Below are 19,916 nucleotides of genomic sequence, written 5' to 3'. Positions count from 1 at the left end.
ATAAAGATGAAAATCCTGGGCCAAGTACACACCCAACATTCGAGGAATGATAGATGCAAGGTAAATAAACAAGTGGAAGATTATCTACCACTGTAGTACTTTCTATTTTCAGCATCTTGTTTGAATATGTTTTCTGTTCCTTTCTTCGCTTTTTGTGCAATAAATAAATTTGTATTGCTTTTATGGTTATGAGCAAAGAATCAAATTTTAATCTTGAAGTTTTTGAGTATCAAGTAAATTAAATATTCTTTTCAAGAATTATAGATCTTTGGAAAGTGGTAAAATTATACATTCCATATCTCATTCAATGCCAATTACTTGACCCTTACAAAAAAAATCAAATCCTGACACTATATTTATCTGAGACTCTGAAGTCACGTCTCTACCTATTTTTGAGACACCAAATCTAGATATAACCTTACACCTTTGTCCTTCCAAATAAAAAACCATCATTTTTGTACAGTGAAATCAAAAGACCTCAAAAAGAACCAAACTTTCAAATTATCTATGAATCTTCATGCAAGAAGAAACGAGAGGAGACATCATGGAAGATAATTTCGAGTGATTGGGGAATACTCAAAGAAGAAAGAAAAAGATTAATTTAGGAAAATATATCATGCATTAATTACATTGTTTTTATGTAAATAAAGATTAATCTTGAATATACATCCCCTTGGGGATACCTCTTTTTACAAAGGCTTCTGTGTATGAGATGATGAACGACATTGTTTCATTTATCCTTTCAAATATATGTATATATATATATATATCCATTGTTGTCCCCTTTTGAGCCTATAATATTTTTTCTGATTCAACCTTAACCAAGGATCACCCTCCACATTGGGGGGCAAGAAGAAGGATATCTGCTCACATGGATAAATATTGTCAATTACGAAGGTAAATCTTCATAAAATGAAGAGAGTTTTGAACTATAAGGTAGATCAAATGCAAAGTGCTTGAAGATCAATCCATTCAAGAATAATGAAAGAATTTTCGAAATGCAAGAGGAAAAGGAGGTTCTCAAAGCAATGGGAGTCATATACTCATTCATCAGAAAAAAAACAAAAAGGAAAAAAAGGAAAAAAAGAAAATATGAGAAATTGAATCAAGATGGGTGACTCATTGAGCCTCAAGTTACAAGGTTGATCAAGTGCAATTAGTTCAAAAATTCATATTAAACAAGAAGCACAAGAAATGCTGGAGAGGAATGAATCTTATGGAAACATCCCCAGCAAAGCAGATCCAAGTCAAGCAAGACAAGATTGAAGTCATCAAAATGAATTGATCCTTGGTTCAATTACCCTTAAACAATCGTTTGGGCCATTTTATCTCTGTCTTTCATAACCCTGCCTTGGCCTACGTTACGTACCTGAAAAGTCCATTCTAATCATACATGGATTTTTATGTGAAAGAGACTGTCTTCATATTTCATTCCGCTTCTCAGGATTGATTTTTATTTGGAAAAATTATTTTTTTAAATCTTTAATGCATGATATGAAAAATTATAAAAAAGGGGTTCAAGATGTAAATTTTTAAATAACATCTTGAAACCAAAGGAGGATTCGAGTTGAAAACTTGAAAAGGTGGCTCGAATATAGAATGGTGCCACAACGACATAAGAGACAATCTTAAGCTCTTGATGAATCACCGTACATCCCAAATATGTTCCTCACATTCTGGAACCAAGAAGTATCTCTATAAGATGAGCATAACAACCATTTCTTCAAGATAATGGAAGCTCAAAATGACATATATGCTGGAACAACCTGAAATACCTTACTTTACCAGAATCAACCTACACCTTAAATCAGTCAATAATTTTGACATTTTCCATAGGACTATGATTTTTTTATTTAAAAGTATAGTTGGTTTATTTGATATTCATTGAATTCATGCTTATGATTTGATTCTATTGTGAACCTGTAAGGAGCAATACTTTACAAAATTCTTTCATTCTTTGATAAAGAAAGGAGGAAAAACATTTTCAAATAGGACAGTCTCAAATGAAGAAGGTCCTTGAAGCATATTGTTGCCTATTCTACCTCTATTGGAGAAAAAGAATGAGCGAGGCCATAATGATGAAACATTTTTTTACAGCAAGTGGTATAAGAATCCAAAAAGTCTGAAGAATTGAACTTGTGAAGCTCTCATATGACATTATTAGCAATTCATCAAGAAATATTATTACTTATCTCATACTGAGGGTGATAAGCATCACCAGACAAATTATTTTCCCCAGCCATCAATCCATGTTCTCTAGAAGATTACATCACAGAGCTTATAAGTCCCATTAAGGGGTATTATGGGAATGAACAAGTCCACCACCTGCACTCTGGTTATACCGTGATGCTGGCTCAAGTCTTGATACATCATTGCTAGCTCTTCCGTGCCGATCATTTTCTTTGTCAGGATTATATCCATTATGTCCTTCAGAAGATTGTTGAACTTGAAAATGAGAACTTATAGGCCCAGAATAAGACATCGGAATAGATTCTATATTTGTAGGCCTTTCATATGGGAAAACATTGGTTACAGGATTCCAAAAGTAAAGAACACCAGTTTTACTATCAACTAAACCTTCCCATGGTTCGGGAAGAGTGGGATATGTAGGTGTGTATCTTGAAGCAGTAGAAGAGGCAGTCACTGTAGCAGTCATTGCAAGAAAATGCACCAACAAAATCTTCTAATTAATCCCGATAATGTTTATTTCTTCCGATAAAGAAGTTACACAGGATACCACCGACAACAATGTCATATCCGCCAAATCTACTCATCAATTGCTCCAACCGATCACTATTCAGTTCTTGGACATCTACTTTCAAAGGTATTTTAAGACAGTAGAAGGCAACCTCTGCATCACTGATCCTAGGGAAAAGAGACAGGACATTGATACCACCGGGGAACATGTCTATAGCAGACCCTCCTCCTCGTGTATGGTTTTTAGGGAAACCTAGAAGTATTTCCACCTCATCAGGTTTAAGTGGAACAATTTTTTTCCTTCCAACCCATACTAGATTCCATTTTCAGTACTCATCAAGAATGTACTTTTGGACACTCAAAGGTGGTTCATCGTCATAAGTTTCAAGAGCCTTACAAATATTTTCTATCAATTTGGCACTTCTTGTACATGTTTGTAAACAATTCAACTTTGTTCTTGGATCCCAGGAAGGACACCATTTTTTCAATGGAAAATCATCATGTATAGTGCGTGGAGGAAGTAGAATAAGAGGAAATATGTTCTCAATTGGTAGATTATGAATATAGCCCCTTTTTCATGTAGCAACACAAAAATACTTTAAATCTACAAATTCTAGCTCTGCATCGTATAAATACCGTGACATTTTGGTCCAAACACCAACTGGATCAAGTGCCACGTTCTCATAGTAGAAATAATGAGGCCCAATAGCATCTTCTGGAAGTGTTCTTTGAGTTATCTGATCTAGTTCAGTAAAAACCCCAAAACCAATCATTAGATTTAGAAGATGAACTTCATGATAGTCTTCATTAAGAGGCCTCTTCTCAATCTTCATCTGCTTCTTCCTTTTCAAAAAAATCATATCCCGAGTTTTACCTCTTCTTTTAATTGGGGTCATTACATAATGACTTCATATTTTCTACCAGAAGAAGTGCGTCAGTAGTCTTAGCCATTTGAGCATCACATATAAAATCTGTTAACTCTGTAATTGATGAATCAGACCATATCTCTCCATGGCTATTGAAGCCTCAAACTCCCAATACCCCATTTTCGTTAAGTATAATAGTTTATTCTCCTCATCAGAATCAGAATTCAGGATTTCCTCGGTATCAGAAGAACTATCAATATATGTGAAATCATCCTGAAAGATCGCTCCATAATCAAAGAAAAGTATATTCCAGTAATATCCTTCACTGAAAACAAGGTTCACTGTGTCAGCCTGAAATGAATTACCAAGCAATTTATACCACTCTGCCCGACTAGATCCATCTAGATCCAAAAAATGGGCACCTCATTCAGAAGAGGCACATATCTTAAACATTTCTGTCAAAATGATTAATTACTTCTTAAGTTTGTGACAACATGAAGAGAATTCCTCCAGTTACTTGACAGCTGTTGTTTAGTGACACCATAATGAGAGTATTCAAGATAAACAGATTTGAGGCACGGATAAAACCGCAAGTACCCACAACAGTACATTGTCAAAATTGGACCTCGTAGGGATCATGCTATTGAAATCAAACAAACATTGAAAGTAAGCCTTATAGTTTAGAAGGTTGAAGGCTGAGGGTATTTTGAAGGCCCAATTCACGCAGATCCATGCAGGACATCTTGAAAGACCATTTCAGACATAAATGATTCATGTGGTGCATTCTGAAGGCCCACGTAAATATGAATATTTGGGGTACTTTGAAAGATCACATCAACAAGAAGCAAATGCTGGGGCATGCTGAAAGCCCATTTCAATCAGAATGAGGAATGTTGACGTATTTTGAATGTTTGTATTAGCCAATGTTGGGACATGCTGAAATATCCATATCATCTTATGGAAAGATCATTGACTTGAGAAAATATTTCCAATGAGATAGAAAGGTATGAAAAATGAAAATGGAGAAACAGTAACAATGGAGCTGACTATACATAATTGCTTCATTCATCAGACAGTTGTATTAGGGTTTTGGTGTTGAACAAATATTTACTCAACAAGTATGGTTTCAAATACCCAATCTTCTTAACCATGTGTTACATGACAACGTGATCTTTGTTAAGATACATCAAAGTTGCATGAATAAAGATGGTTCCCATAAAGACCATTCGATCTAGGGTTCAGTTCATCAAAATATCGACTTTGAATTTTGTATTTTGTGTGTCGGTGATGATTGGAAATATTTCTTTGAGATTCATGGCAGTTAGTTTCAATCATACTTTTGGGGCTACGAAGATGTTTTTCACAATAATTTTCGCTTACTTGATGACATTGAATAAAAAGGCTCACCTTATGTTATTCTTATTCCCGTTGTTACTGGGGTTATCATTGCCAGCCAGGGTGAACTGAATTTTCATCTATTTGGTTTATCATGTGTGTTTCATATATAGTAAAAAGAATTCCATGAACCTTCTTCTGTATATAGATCCTATAGTTGATGTGTTTCTACTTCCTGCAATGCTCATTATGGAAGAAAACATGATCGATATCACACTTGCCCTTACTCAAGATGATATCAAGATCAGTTGGTATCTCTTATTCAATTCAGTATTAACATATTTTGTGAATTTGACAAACTTTTTGGCCATGAAACACGCCAACATTTTACTTATATTCCCATTGAGTTTTGTTCTCAAACGGTCTTGTGACATCATACAAAAGTTTTGAACACTATGAAATAGCTTCCTTGACCAAAATAATATGTGCAGAAGTCACAGCTGGATGAATGTGTTGTCAAATGTTTTACGAGCCATAGTAAATGATGAATATGTTGTCAAGTGTTTTACGAACCAGTAATTATAGTGCTGAACCAATGTTGCAATCATATGGCATTTCCATTTATAGATCCATGATGAAGTCTGTCTTCTTCAACACCAAGCTTTGAAGTGAGATATGATGAAGATTTCTTTCCACATAAGGGAAGCAGAAATTTTAACAACAAGAAACTAGTGGAGCCGACTAATGTTGAATGACAGGTTGGTGTTAAGCCTCTTAACATGATATAGTCCAAGTTGCCTTGATCGAGATCTGATTAGATGTGGAGACATGAAAGGAATTAGGTTAAATCTTCCTTGTGATGTGTTTCAAGAGTCAAATTAGAATAAACGCTGATCTCCTAATTAATATCTTTTGAGTTTAGCATATCTACATCTACATTCCTCAAAGATGATAGATTCTCTCTTCAAAGATGATAGATTCTCTTTTCAAAGATGAAAGCTTTATTGGATTTTTACACAAGTTCAGATGAAGAAAGTCGATTTTATCAAAGATAAAATGGGGCATCAAGGTCATAGTTCTGACTACGACAATAGTTCCAGCTTGAAATGACATTTTAACCAAATGAAGGAATACCAAGTTTTCCACTTTTAAGTAAAAAAATACACTAAACATTAATGCATCATATTTAGGCATTTGCAAAATAGGGGCATTTTCATTCATTCCATTTGAATATTTGACAGGAATTTCAAAGATTTTTGCAAAGATTCGAATCCATACACTCAATGGATCAACATTTCCAGAAGAGTTCATAATGAGAAGAACTCATCTGAAGAAGGAAGAAGAAATTCATATTGAGAAGAATTTGTTCAACTTTTCACTCGTATTCATCACTCGATTGATAAGGAAGTGGTGGCGGATTGATGAACGTTGCTCTTGTTGAAGAATCAAACCTAGAAAGCTCTAGACTCGGTGAAGAACAAAGGGGTTGAATAGGGGAAGGTGGCGACAGTAGCTAGGATTCTTTAGGGTTTCTTTTATGTGCTGGAAACAAGATAAAAGTAAGATTAAAACAAGATAAAGAAAAGATAAATGAATTGCAAATAAAATAAGATAACCAAGAAATCAAAAGATCTCCCTTATGAAGGTGAACGGTAAAGATGATTGATGGTGCGAATGGATTTGTGGATAATAGATGGATAAGTGTCCTATCGAGCCCTCCTAGTCACAATGAAAAGGCAAACACGATAAATGGCTCTAACCAACCCTCCTAGTTGTGATGAAAAGGCAATTTGGAGTGTGAAGATTAATCTCCCTCGCAAGAACTTGAAAGAACTCCAGGAGAAGAAGCTTCGAAGGCACAAGACAATCAACACTTGCAAAAACGAACTCTCGTTGTATTATTAATCAAAGAAATATTGAATTACAAAGTTGAATGAAACCTCCTTTATATAGGGGTTGAGTTCTAAAGGCCTTAGATAACTAATGAATAAAATAATAATAAACTAAATATGTCTTAACTCTAATTCCTAATAAAATAAGATAATATTTTAACCCAACCTTAATTCCTAATAAAATAATAAATCTAATCCTAAAAGATAATGCATCATCCTATATTAAGTTATATTACAAATAATCAATAAAAATATTGAAAATTCGTAATATTTACAAAATCCCGTATTAATCTCGCATAAGATTTTCTGTATGCACCGTCTTCAGTAAAATGGCTATATATTGAGTTCCCAATATTGGATTGATGCGATTAAAGAACCTTTGGAAAGATAAGGGACAGGAGGTTTTATCTCCAGAAGACATGTTGACCAAATAAGATCAAGATCCCATTCAAAAAGTCGTCGTAAGTCTGCTGCTGTTCTGATCTTCTTTTCCAAAGCTTGGACGAGTGGATCATTTGGAAGAGTTATTACTTCTTCCTTTGATGTGAGCCTTGTGATGCATGTATCATCATCCCTTTCTTAAAAAAGATTCGACCTGGAATCTGAAACATTAAAGGGAGCAACATTAGAATCGTTTAATGATTCATTCACATTATACTTACCGAATAGATATAATTTGAATCTTCGAGACTTTGTTCTTCTAATAGGTTCGAGTAGAAATATTAGTCCAAAGAAGCATGTATTATGGAATCTGGTGCATGTATCATTCCCCCACTCCTCAAAAGGATTCATCCTCGAATCTGAAAATCCAAGTGAAAGAGACTTAGATGTGTTGAAAGGAAAACTTGTGAAACATTTACCAGGATCAATGTGATGTGTCTTTATGCATTTCAGTCGAGGTTTCTTCTTTGTAGAAACTAATTTCTTGTAGTCTTGAAATCCTCTTTTGCATACAAGTCTTGTAATCTGATGTTTTGGTTGAATTTCAACATGGCACCGGCCACTGTTGGCTTTCTGTATGATTATTTCAGATAATTTCTCCATGGTTTTATTAATGTGTGGCGAGAATGAGTGTTTAAAAACCATGTCAACTGGTTTGTTAAAGTAATCTCTTAAGTCTCCTAAGTGTGGTTCATGAATTAATGATTCCCAGGAGGAGATTTGTGGACTGTAGAACATGTTTAGTTGGCAAGGAAACTCATATACAAGATAAAGCTCATTAAAAGCACTTTTAAATGTATGGGTAGAAATATCAGAAATATCCGAGTTATCATGATATACATCTTTGATATGTTCAATTCTCGGAATAGTAGTATGAGTTTGATAGGTAAGAGTATACCTTCGTGGTAGTGTATCGTCTACTGTGTTTTGCTTACCTCGGTATGTTACGCACTTAAAGGAGTTGTGTTTAGTATGGATGACAACTTCACGAGCCTTACCTTGTAAGAAGGAGAAGAAGTACGTTACAATGTCATTAAAATGAGTAATAAATATTTACCTTTGGACTCTCGTAAATCATGACTCTTCATTGGTATGGCATAGTGATTAGGGCTTTCAGGTGGTAACCCGTCAGGAGGGTCACCGAGCACTATTTGACAACTCTTGGCGATGGAAGATGGTGTGGGCCAGTCTCGTGTTGCTTTTACTTTCTCATCATTTACATGGATTCCCTGTGCACGAACTATAAAGCATGTGGAGTTGTTCAAGTCATGTTTCGTCATTATGATGACGTTACGACTAAGGCTTTCATGGATGTAGTCTTTTTGTAACAAATCTAACTCTTTGGTTTCTTCGAGATTGTATGTTTGACGAGGTATGATGGAACCTTGAATTAGATTAGTTTGGTGTTGTTTTTCTTTTTCCAGTGGTAATCCGTCAGGTGGATCACCTAATTCTTCTCAAAAATCCTGTAACAAAGATGAAAACACACTAGGCAAATCCTTGTTAATGTTAGAAATTGAAACAATTGATTCTCTAAAGCGAACAAGGATGGAAGGCTGTTTGTAAAGAAGGTTCTCTCTCAATTCTTTTGTGCTCACACATAGATTTTGAGTCACTCTTTTCTTCTCACAATTAGGTTCACTCACCTCCCATGGGTCATTATTCTTTTGGCTTTTGTAACTAGTGACCTCTTTTTCTTTTGCCTCTTTCTCAGTTTTTTTCTTTTTTTGCTTTCCCTACCTCCTCACAAATTATCATTTGATCTTTAGGGTCTGGAAGTGTGTCATTCTTTGCTGGTCGTTCTTTCTCCTTGTCAGGTTTGTCATCTTTTGGTTTTTTTAGAGAAGATGGAGCAGCAGATGAGGAAGGATTTGAAGGATTACCTTGGTAAGAGGATGAAGTACCTTGGTAATGTTCTCGGAATCTCCTTTGGATTTGTATATCGATTGTCATTGCTTTCTTTAGTGTATCTTCAAGCTTTTCATACCCTTGTAGATCAAGAAGATCAATGATGTTTGAGTTTAAGCCGACGATGAATCTTGACACGGTGACCTCTTTTTTTTCGGTTATGTTAGCCCTATTGAGTAAGGGCTGCATCTCCTTATAGTACTCTTCAACTGAACTTCTACCTTGTCGAAGTCGGTCTAGTCGTAGTTTAACTTCTCGTGTATAATGTGTCGGTAGGAATCGCTTCCTCATGGTTTGTTTGAGGTCGGTCCAAGAAGTGATTGTTGGAATTTGGAAGTTCTGGATCTTTTTCCTTGTTTGCATCCACCAAGTTCGAGCATATCCTTCGAATTGTGTGGTGATGAGGTGAACTTGTTTAGCTTGGGGGCAGTCATGGTATGCGAACATTAGATCAACTTTTCCTTCCCATTCGATGTACCTGTCTGGATCATTGTCTCCTTTGAAAGACGGGATCGTGAACTTTGGTTTTACAAAGAGTTCGGGTGCTTGAAAACGTGGTTGTTCTCGCCCGCGTACCAAAAGTTTAGCATTGTTTGGTCTTGGATTCTGGTTTGGTAGATCCAGATGTGGTTTTTTTCGTTCTCTCAAGATTTCATAAAATCTTTCAACTTGAATCGTGAGTCGGGTAAGTGTGGCTAAGATAGCCGTAAGTGTCTTATTGTTATTGTCACCCATCCTGAAATCATAACACTCAAAAGAAAATTTTAAAGTAAAATAAAAATAAAATAAATTCAACAAAGCAAGAAACCTCACAAGTCACTCCAAGAAAGTAACACAACGAGAGGCAAGTAAGCCGATCTTGTACTCTTTAAAACTCACTTTACCAAGTAGTCTTTCACAGTTCGTATCGAAGTTTGATTACTAGCAAAGGCGATAAGAAAAACCTAAAAGCTCTAAGAGGCCAAACAAAGGTTAGACTCCAAGAGAACGAGAATGCAAAGAAGGAAGAAGTATGCAAACTCTTTAGTCCTACTAACACAAAGAAGATAATGTGTTAGATAATGCAAAAGAACAATAACAAGGAAAAACAAAAGAACCTAAAGCACTAAGAGTCAAAGAAAAAGGGACCAAACCAGAAAACCTAGAAAACGCTGGATCAACTTGAGCAACGTTTTTGAGGGGGTTACCGGTGTCCAAAAATTCTGAAAAATTTCTTGAATGTCTTTCGATGCGTCAAGAAACCACCTGTAAAATTTTAGAACCAAATACCGTCAGTAGTATCCAGTAGACTCTGTTGAACGGTGAGTCCTCAAACAATCTGTTTTTCTTGATCACTTTTTTCGAAGTTGTTCTTGATCTCCAAAAATTCTGATATTTTGTGTGAATGATCTCCAATATATGAAATTTCAATCTGGAAATTTAATTACGAAATTCCTCCTGTAAACTTTTCAAGAAATTCGACAAGATTCTAAACCGAATCTGCCGATGAAACTTGAATGATGTATTTGAAGGGTCCAATGAACTCAGATTGGGGTGAAATTTGGACTGGGGATTAATATTAGAATGAATATAATATATGGATAAAATCATCCCTAAATACCTTCGTTTGCAATTTTTTTAAAATTTTGGCTTTTTTTTTTTTTTTTTTGAAAAAAAATAGCAAACTAACAAGAAGGATTTAAATCTAAATTAAAATTAAATAAAAAGAACCTGAAACGCTGAATCGTTTGTGAACTAGCTCCGTTGGGATACCTTGACGGTTTTGTGTTCAAGAACAAGCAAGATTGCTTGGTTCTCTCTAAGAATCGGCCCAGCTCTGATACCAATTGAGAGGGAAGTGGTGACGGATTGATGAACTTGCTCTTGTTGAAGAATCAAACCTAGAAAGCTCTAGACTAGGTGAAGAACAAAGGGGATGAATAGGGGAAGGTGGCGACAGCAGCTAGGATTCTTTAGGGTTTCTTTTATGTGCTGGAAACAAGATAAAAATAAGATTAAAACAAGATAAAGAAAAGATAAATGAATTGCAAATAAAATAAGATAACCAAGAAATCAAAAGATCTCCCTTATAAAGGTGAACGGTAAAGATGATTGATGGTGCGAATGGATTTGTGGATAATAGATGGATAAGTGTCCTATCGAGCCCTCCTAGTCGCAATGAAAAGGCAAACACGATAAATGGCTCTAACCAACCCTCCTCGTCGTGATGAAAAGGCAAATTGGAGTGTGAAGATTAATCTCCCTCGCAAGAACTTGAAAGAACTCCAGGAGAAGAAGCTTCGAAGGCACAAGGCAATCAGCACTTGCAAAAACGAACTCTCATTGTATTATTAATCAAAGAAATCTTGAATTACAAAGTTGAATGAAACCTCCTTTATATAGGGGCTGAGTTCTAAAGGCCTTAGATAACTAATGAATAAAATAATAATAAACTAAATATGTCTTAACTCTAATTCCTAATAAAATAAGATAATATTTTAACCCAACCTTAATTCCTAATAAAATAATAAATCTAATCCTAAAAGATAATGCATCATCCTATATTAAGTTATATTACAAATAATCAATAAAAATATTGAAAATTCGTAATATTTACAAAATCCCGTATTAATCTCGCATAAGATTTTCTGCATGCATCGTCTTCAGTAAAATGGCTATATATTGAGTTCCCGATATCGGATTGATGCGATTCAAGAACCGTTGGAAAGATAAGGGACAGACGGTTTTATCTCCAGAAGCTATGTTGACAAAATAAGATCAAGATCCCATTAAAAAAGTTGTCGTAAGTCTGCTGCTGTTCTGATCTTCTTTTCCAAAGCTTGGACGAGTGGATCATTTGGAAGAGTTATTACTTCTTCCTTTGATGTGAGCCTTGTGATGCATGTATCATCGATGCATAAACTTTTCTAGAGAAAGTTCATAATGAGAATAACTTATCTGAAGAGGAAGAAGAAGTTCATAATGAGAAGAGCTTGTTCAACCTTTGTTTGATTCTATCACAGAAGGAGATGATCAGCATCAACATTTCCAGAAGTGTTCATAATGAGTAGAACTCATCTGAAGAAGGAAAAGAAATTCATAATGAGAAGATTTTGTTCAAACCTTTTGTTTGAATTCATCACTCGATGGATCAACTTTTCCAGAGAAAGTTCATAATGAGAAGAACTTATTCAACCTTTATTTGATTCTATCATAGAAGGAGATAGATCAACATCAACATTTCCAGAAGTGTTCATAATGAGAAGAACTCATCTGAAGAAGGAAGAAGAAGTTCATAATGAGAAGAACTTGTTTAACCTTGCCTTAATTCATCACATATGAAGCCAAATTAACAACCCTTCTTTTGAAGATTAGCATTTCCAGAAGGAGTTCATAATAAGAAGAACTCATTTGAAGAATGAGAAGAAATTCATAATGAAAAGAATTTGTTCAACTTTTTGCTAAATTACATCACAGAAAAAGATAGATTGTCATCCCCAGTGGAAAAGTTCATAATAAGAAGAACTAATCCCAGAGAAGAACTTGTTCAACATGGCCATCGTAATCAAGTGAAGTCAAATGGATAAAAAACTTATTATCTTTTTGTGTTTGCCCTATTCTTGTTAACATAAGAATGAGCAAAGAGGGGCAGCTGAAGATACTAATTTTTTCATCCATTTATTTTTATTATTATTATATATTATTATTATTATTATATATTATTATTAATAATCATATTATTATTAAATAAATAATATAAGCCCAATAACAAGAACCCAGACTCGATTTACAAGACCGAACAGCTAGCCTAAGAGTAACCCTAAAATACAACTAGGGTTTACATCCCATGCACCCATCTGCCGCTTCTATCAACCATTGGATCTGAGAGATCCAACGGTCCACAGGATGCCAGCATGAAGCCCTAGGGTTTCATAACCCTAAGTTATCATTCAGTCGCCACTACTTCCAGAATGGCCACGTCACCGTTTCCCTTGCTGCCACCACCCCGCCTCCTCAGGAAGTTGCTGCCACCGCTTCACTAGAATGCTCAAGAAGATCCAACTGCCCCTCCACTTTGCAACTCTATGTTGAGTCACCACCATAGTTCGGTGACTCACCGAAGAGCCCCTTTTTGAACTGGTCCGAGGCCATCACCATGGTGGCTATAAAGCCACTAAACCTGCAAAAGAGAAAAAGAGAGGATGTAGAGAGGAACCCGAGAGAAAGCAAACAACCAACAGAGCAGAACAAAACAGCAACCAACGGCAAAACAGAACATCAAATAGAAAAATAAAGGAAATAGATCGAGAAACTTACAAGTGATCATCGGAGAGCCTCCCCACGCCAACGGAAATCGTTGGATTTCAAAGGTAAAACTATAAATCTAGGCTATTTGAGAGACTTTTAGAACTAAGGAAGGCCGGATTTGGTTTGAGGACCAAATAAGCTTCGATTTGGGATGAAACACGGCGGCAGGCCGGAAACTGAAATCCCTCTATTGTAGAGAGAAGACAGAGAGAAAATTCCTTCTCTCATTTAGAGAGAGAAAATTCCTTCTCAATTTTAGAGAGAGAAAATGTCTTCTCAAGTTTAGAGAGAGAAGGAAAAGAGGAAAAGAGGAAAAAAGAGTAAACCCTTTCCGCGATATCTGCAGTTTTGTAACTTTACGAGTTGATCACTTAAATTGAGTTATAATCATTTTAATTTAGTATCTTAATTTTATTTTATTATAATTCAGTCATTACATTGTTTATATAATATTTAGGATAAATAATGTATTTAGCCCTTATAATTTTTATAATTTACATTTTAACCCAAATTAATTAAATAAGGCTAAATTACATTATTAGCACTTAGTTTTTTTTATTTCGAGTTAGAGCCTTTAATTTTGATAAATTTTATTTTAATCATTATTTAATAATTAAAGGTTAATTACACTATTAGTAATTATATTTTTATAATACTTAGAATAAGGGCCATTAATTTATATATTTTATATTTTAATCCCTAAATAGTTTGATATTTTTCATTTAATATATTTTGCATTTTAATATTATTGCTTTTAATTTCTTTTATTTTGATTTTGATTATTTTGTTTTGTTTTATTATTATTTTTGATATATGTTTAAATTATTATTTTCATTATTATTTTATTATTATCTTAAGTCGTATAAATATATTTATTTATTCTATTTGTTTTCTATTAAAATCCTAGTTATAAATTTAATTTTATAAATTACTTTTAAGAAAAAAAATCATATTTTAATATATATTTATTTTTCAATATTAAGAAAGGGCAGTCTTAAAGCTACTAGATATCTATTTTCTGATATTTTTAAATAAATAAATAATTTATTTATATATATATATAAATATATTAATCTATTTTTAATAAATGTTTTATTAATATTTATTTATATTTTAATATTAAGAGAAGAGATGCCTTAAAGCACCTAGAAGTCTTTTTCTGATATTTATAAATAAATAAATATATATATATATATATATATATATATATATAAATTAATAGATTTTCTTAAAATTATGATAATAAATTTGAAATAACAAGATTATAAATTAAATATATTTGAATATTTAAATTTCAAATAATAGAGACAATTAATAATTAATGAGTACCAATTTTGGCCGTTTTAGGGGTGCTAATCCTTCCCTAAACGTAACTTACCACAATTTTTTTTTAATTTTTTGGTTATACATAGATCAGTTTTTCTTTTAAATTATATTTTCTTAAAAACTATTGTAAAAGATTATTTTTAGGTATTTGACTTACCTAACCAAAAAAGGTCAATGACGACACCCAAAATATTTCTTAACTCAAAATTATTTATTTATTCATTTTTATTTTTCCCGCCAAATAAAATTTTGTGCCCAGGCGAAAACCGGTTACGACACTTCCCATTATTGAACAAGTTAAAGAGGGATCGAGTTCAGAGTATACTGTAGATCAGGATGGCATTTTTTCCTTTCACGGTCGTTATTGTGTCAATAAAGATGATAAGTTGAGGCGGGTTATTCTTCAGGAGGATCATAGTAGTCCTTATGCTATGCATCCTGGCGGGGATAAAATGTACAATAATCTCAAAGAGCGCTACTTTTGGACTGGTATGAAAAAGAATATTTTAGATTTTATGATGAGGTGTTTGATTTGTCAGCAGGTTAAGGTAGAGCACCAATATCCATCTGGATTATTACAATCAATTAAGATTCCTGAATGGGAATGGGCGCGCATTACGATGGACTTCGTTACTGGTCTTCCTCTGACTCCTTCCAAAAAGGATTCTATTTGGGTGATTATTGATCGACTCACTAAGTAACACACTTTATCCCTATTCGGGTTAATTATTCTCTGGACAAACTGGCTAGATTGTACATTTCATAGGATACTAAATATTTTAATGAGACGATATCTGATGTTCGGAATACTGTTTATTTGATATTTGAGTTATTGCATATTTCTGATACGATTTTTGGTTAAGGTGTTTTATACCTGATTTCTGAATATATATTGATTATTGTTTCACTCTATATATGTTTATTACTGTCATTAGGGGTATTATTGAAGGAAATATTTCAGGCTCCTTTGTTGTGTGCTCAGGGTAAGTCCTTACTGGTGTACAGATGGGTGTATGGTTCTGGGGAACCTACACATTTTGGTGATCGGAGTGATTAGATGGGGCAGTTATTACCGCATGCTCCTCAACTTTGTGCTTAGGGCAAGTCCTTAATGGTGTGCAGGTGGGTGTATGGTTCTGTAGAACCTACACATTCTAGTGATTGGATGGGATTAGTGTTCATGTTTTTAAAACAAGTTTGATAAAATGATTTTATTGAAATATTTTATCTGTATGTTTATTTTTACACTGTATGGAGCACACTTGCTTTTTAGCTCATTTTGTAAATTTTACCATTTTCAGATAACAATAGACCGTATACTAGCAGATTTGGCATCAGGGGAGATCAACTACTTTTACTCGTACGAATGAATACCTCTACATGTTTTTAAGTTGTATTTGGTAACATGTATTTTGCTATTGTTTTGGATATAACCATATTATCGATATTTTGATCCGTATTACTTTTAATGTTTTATAAGTTGTTTTTAAATATAAATAGAATTTCTGAATGAGATATGTGACTGCTTAGGTTTTCGCCAAATTGTTTAATTACAATTTTTTTCCGGGATGTTACAACCTTAGAGTGGGGAGTCAAATTGGAGAGGGGTCGATTTGTCTTTGTCGGAGGTCGCCAGAGTGTGAAAAAATCAAAAGATCACGGGGCTTTTCGGGTCTTTAGGCATTTTTTTAGGAAGTTTTGGCTTTAGATCTATGCTTGAGAGGAAGGATCAGAGTGAGGCTTTGTTTTTGGCTTGACTTAGGGTTTTCGAAAGTAGTGTGTGGCGATCGGACAGTGGTCAGAGTCGGTGTAGGGAGTCGACAGTGCGCTGGCCGAGGAAAGAAAAGAAAAGAGAGATTTTTTTGGTTTTTTTATAAATCTGTTTGAAATGGAAAAAAAGGAAAAATGACTTTTATAGAAAAATTTTGGGTAAAGTCATGCTTAGGTCCCCTGACTTTAAGCACAATTTTACAAAATAGTCACCTGTAAGGACTGAAATATATATTTACCCATTTCCATGTATGTTTTATAATTTATGGGATAATTTTTTAGTCCCCCTAACTTTAGCTTATTTTGTATGTTGGTCACATGTAGAGACAAATTCTATAAGTTACCCACTTTTGTTCATGTTATATATTTTAGGGTTATTTGCATATTAATCCCTCCATGTTTAGTGTGTTTTTGCTTTTCAATCATGTGTAGTGACGATTTATTTATTTTAATGTTTTTAGACTGATTAGGTAATTTATCCATTTTTGTTCGAATGCATGTTTTAGGCTACAAAGAAACGAATAATTGCAAAATAGTCCCTGTAGTTTCTGCATGTTTATATTTTGAACTATAATCTATTTTTTTATTTAATTTAATTTGGCTATGCAATTTTATTTTATTTTAATTTGGTCTCCATGTCTTATTTATTTTTATCCTTTGTAAATTTAACACTTATTATAAAAAATGTTCATTTTAGTAACTTTTGCACTTTATTTTATTTTAATTTTTGACATAATGATTTGACTGTTTATATTTTAGTCCTATTTTAATTTAATTTTATTTTAGTTTTTGCATGTTCCTTGAATGTTATTTTATAAGGGAAATTATGATTTCTCGTGGCAATGTTTGGGAGTTCGGACATGATATAAACTCTTGATTGAGTTATTGAGACCAGAAAAACATGTTGATATTAAACCTCACCTTCATATTCATGATGTCATGAAATCTACCATCATAGTTGGAAAAAACACAAGTTGACAGATATTAAGAGATTGAAAACGTCAATATTCCAACCGACTTATTTAAAACATGTTCTCCGATCGACTTCTTCCATACATTATTTTTTTGGTTACATCTTCTGTAACAACCATATCCCATATACCTTTCCATACACGAAATACGTATGTCACGTCACTTTTAAAATATTCCTTTTTTAAAAACCCTTAATATTTTGTTTCCAGATTTTCGTAAAATATGCCATTTTTTAAAATAAAGCCAAACATTAATTGAAATGTGATAAGTGGTTCTACTTAAATACAATTCTGAGCATTTATCATACTTTAATTACATGCCAACTAAATTTTCAAAAGGAATAGGATTGTCCTAACGTTACTAACGGGTCAACATTAATTGATGATCGCTGTTGCTACTGCTGCACTCCTTACGCAACTAATATTTGCCTTTACCTACGCGTGAAATCAACCCACATTAAATATTTATTTAGTGAGACATAATACTGTTAAGATAGCACAATCTATACAGAAGTATTTTATAACTATTGAATGAGGAATTAAATTTCATATTCTGTAATTCTTTCATACAATTATTAGAATTATTCTTAGTAAACCCAGCATACTTATCCTTCTGCATATTATTCCCCATTATTCTTTATTTTCCCTTTGTACATTAAATGAGAAATTAATATACATGTATTGTATCAAAATGCCAATTGATCATGTATCTTTTATAATCATCATGGGCGGCTCCTTAAATACTGTTAACACACCATTTTGTATTTACATTTGGGCATCCCTTCATGCCCATTATGTATTGTTTACGTTTTCTTTTATGTCATTCATTCTTACTAACTATGCATTGATGTATAATTTATATATATATACATAGCATTCTTTCATACCACTTTTGCATAGTTTATATCATAATGCATTATAATTCCTTTAGTCTTTTACCCAAAGGCATTTAGCCTTTCATCTAACTTGCATTAATCATTTATTTTTAAATAGATTTTTCTCTAATGATTATTCATATTATCAATTAACTAATTAATTTAATTGTAAATTCTATAGTTTACACCTGTAGTGCCAAAACAGTCGTTCCCCAAGCATTTCTATAATTTACATGGGTTGCACACCCACTACCAATATGAAAGTTCATAAACTTATGATGAATTTTCTTAGTTTTGAACTAATTTGTATCATCCATAAGGATTAGATAAGTCTCTATTATTGAAACCAAACTTCTTTCATAATTCTAATCATAAATATCCATAGTATGTTCAACATAACTTTCTTTCTTATACATTTTTCTTTTCATTTTTCTTTAGTAACTATTCGTTAATTTCAATTATGGCATCCTTTATTGCCTTAATGCAACCGTTCATGTTTTTTTAGTTATGACATACTTTTATGCCTTAATGCGTCATTTCATGCATTTTTAGTTATGTAATTCTTTCATGCCTATAATGTACCCATATGCATTATTATTTTGGCATCCTTTAATGCCTATAATGCACCCATATGCATTATTATTTTGGCATCCGTTCAAGCCTATAATGCACACATATGTATTATTATTTTGGCATCCATTCATGCCAATATTGCACTCATATGCATTATTATTTTGGCATCCGTTCATGCCTATAATGCACCCATATGCATTATTATTTATTCATTCATTTTAGAGCAGTTCATACTCTAAAACTTAATCACAATATCTTTTCCACACATGAAATAAAAACATATTAACTAAAGTACAACATACATTAAAATTAAAATATTCTAACTTGACTCATTACGAATTGTCTTCATCTCTATTGCATACAGTAAATGTACTCACCTGGATTGCCTCGCTAATATATACAAAACGCAAAGTTAATTACTCATGTACTTTGCCTTTGCCTTTTGTTTTGCTTGACTCGGGAGCTTGATTTTGATCTACTCAAGTATCCATATAGACATATACAATATCAATTGATAGTATATTTCCTAACATTTATACTAAAATATTACTCAAGAGTACATGTTATTATATTTTCTATAACAATCATAGCTTATCGTCATATTTCTAACTCAATAGTATCGATACCACTACCATGGTATCGATACTACTATACTATGGTACCGATACTCCATCATGGTACCGATACCATTTATGCATTCTATTAACAATGGTATCGATACCATCCTCATAGTATCGATACCCCTCTCTTTGTATTGATACTGCTTGCATAGGTATCGATACTACTCAACGGATTCTATTGATTTTAAGCCTATAGTATCGGTACTGTTCTATCAGTACCGATACCCGTGCCCAGAATTCTAGTTTTTAACTCGATTATCACCCAAACTGGGTCCAATTTCATTATAATTACACCATTCAATACTATTAAACTCTTCTTTACTTATTCATACTAACTTTCCTTCATTTAGCTACT

At 33.3% G+C, this 19,916-nt stretch overlaps 1 long non-coding RNA gene across 1 annotated transcript; it reads right to left on the bottom strand.

Moving 5' to 3' along the window:
- Positions 1 to 3,703: 3,703 nt before the first annotated feature.
- Positions 3,704 to 18,732, bottom strand: LOC120215678. The gene is made up of 3 exons (XR_005524982.1): positions 18,721 to 18,732; positions 10,273 to 10,280; positions 3,704 to 3,836 (listed from the first exon to the last, which is right to left on the bottom strand). It is a non-coding gene; the product is annotated as an uncharacterized LOC120215678 (long non-coding RNA).
- Positions 18,733 to 19,916: the final 1,184 nt, after the last annotated feature.

This window comes from Hibiscus syriacus, unplaced genomic scaffold, assembly GCF_006381635.1.
Source record: "Hibiscus syriacus cultivar Baekdansim isolate YM2019G1 unplaced genomic scaffold, ASM638163v2 tig00110151_pilon, whole genome shotgun sequence".
Taxonomy (NCBI): Eukaryota; Viridiplantae; Streptophyta; class Magnoliopsida; order Malvales; family Malvaceae; genus Hibiscus; species Hibiscus syriacus.
The sequence above is the reverse complement of the archived record's forward strand: the minus strand, read 5'-3'. Positions and strand labels throughout refer to the sequence as shown.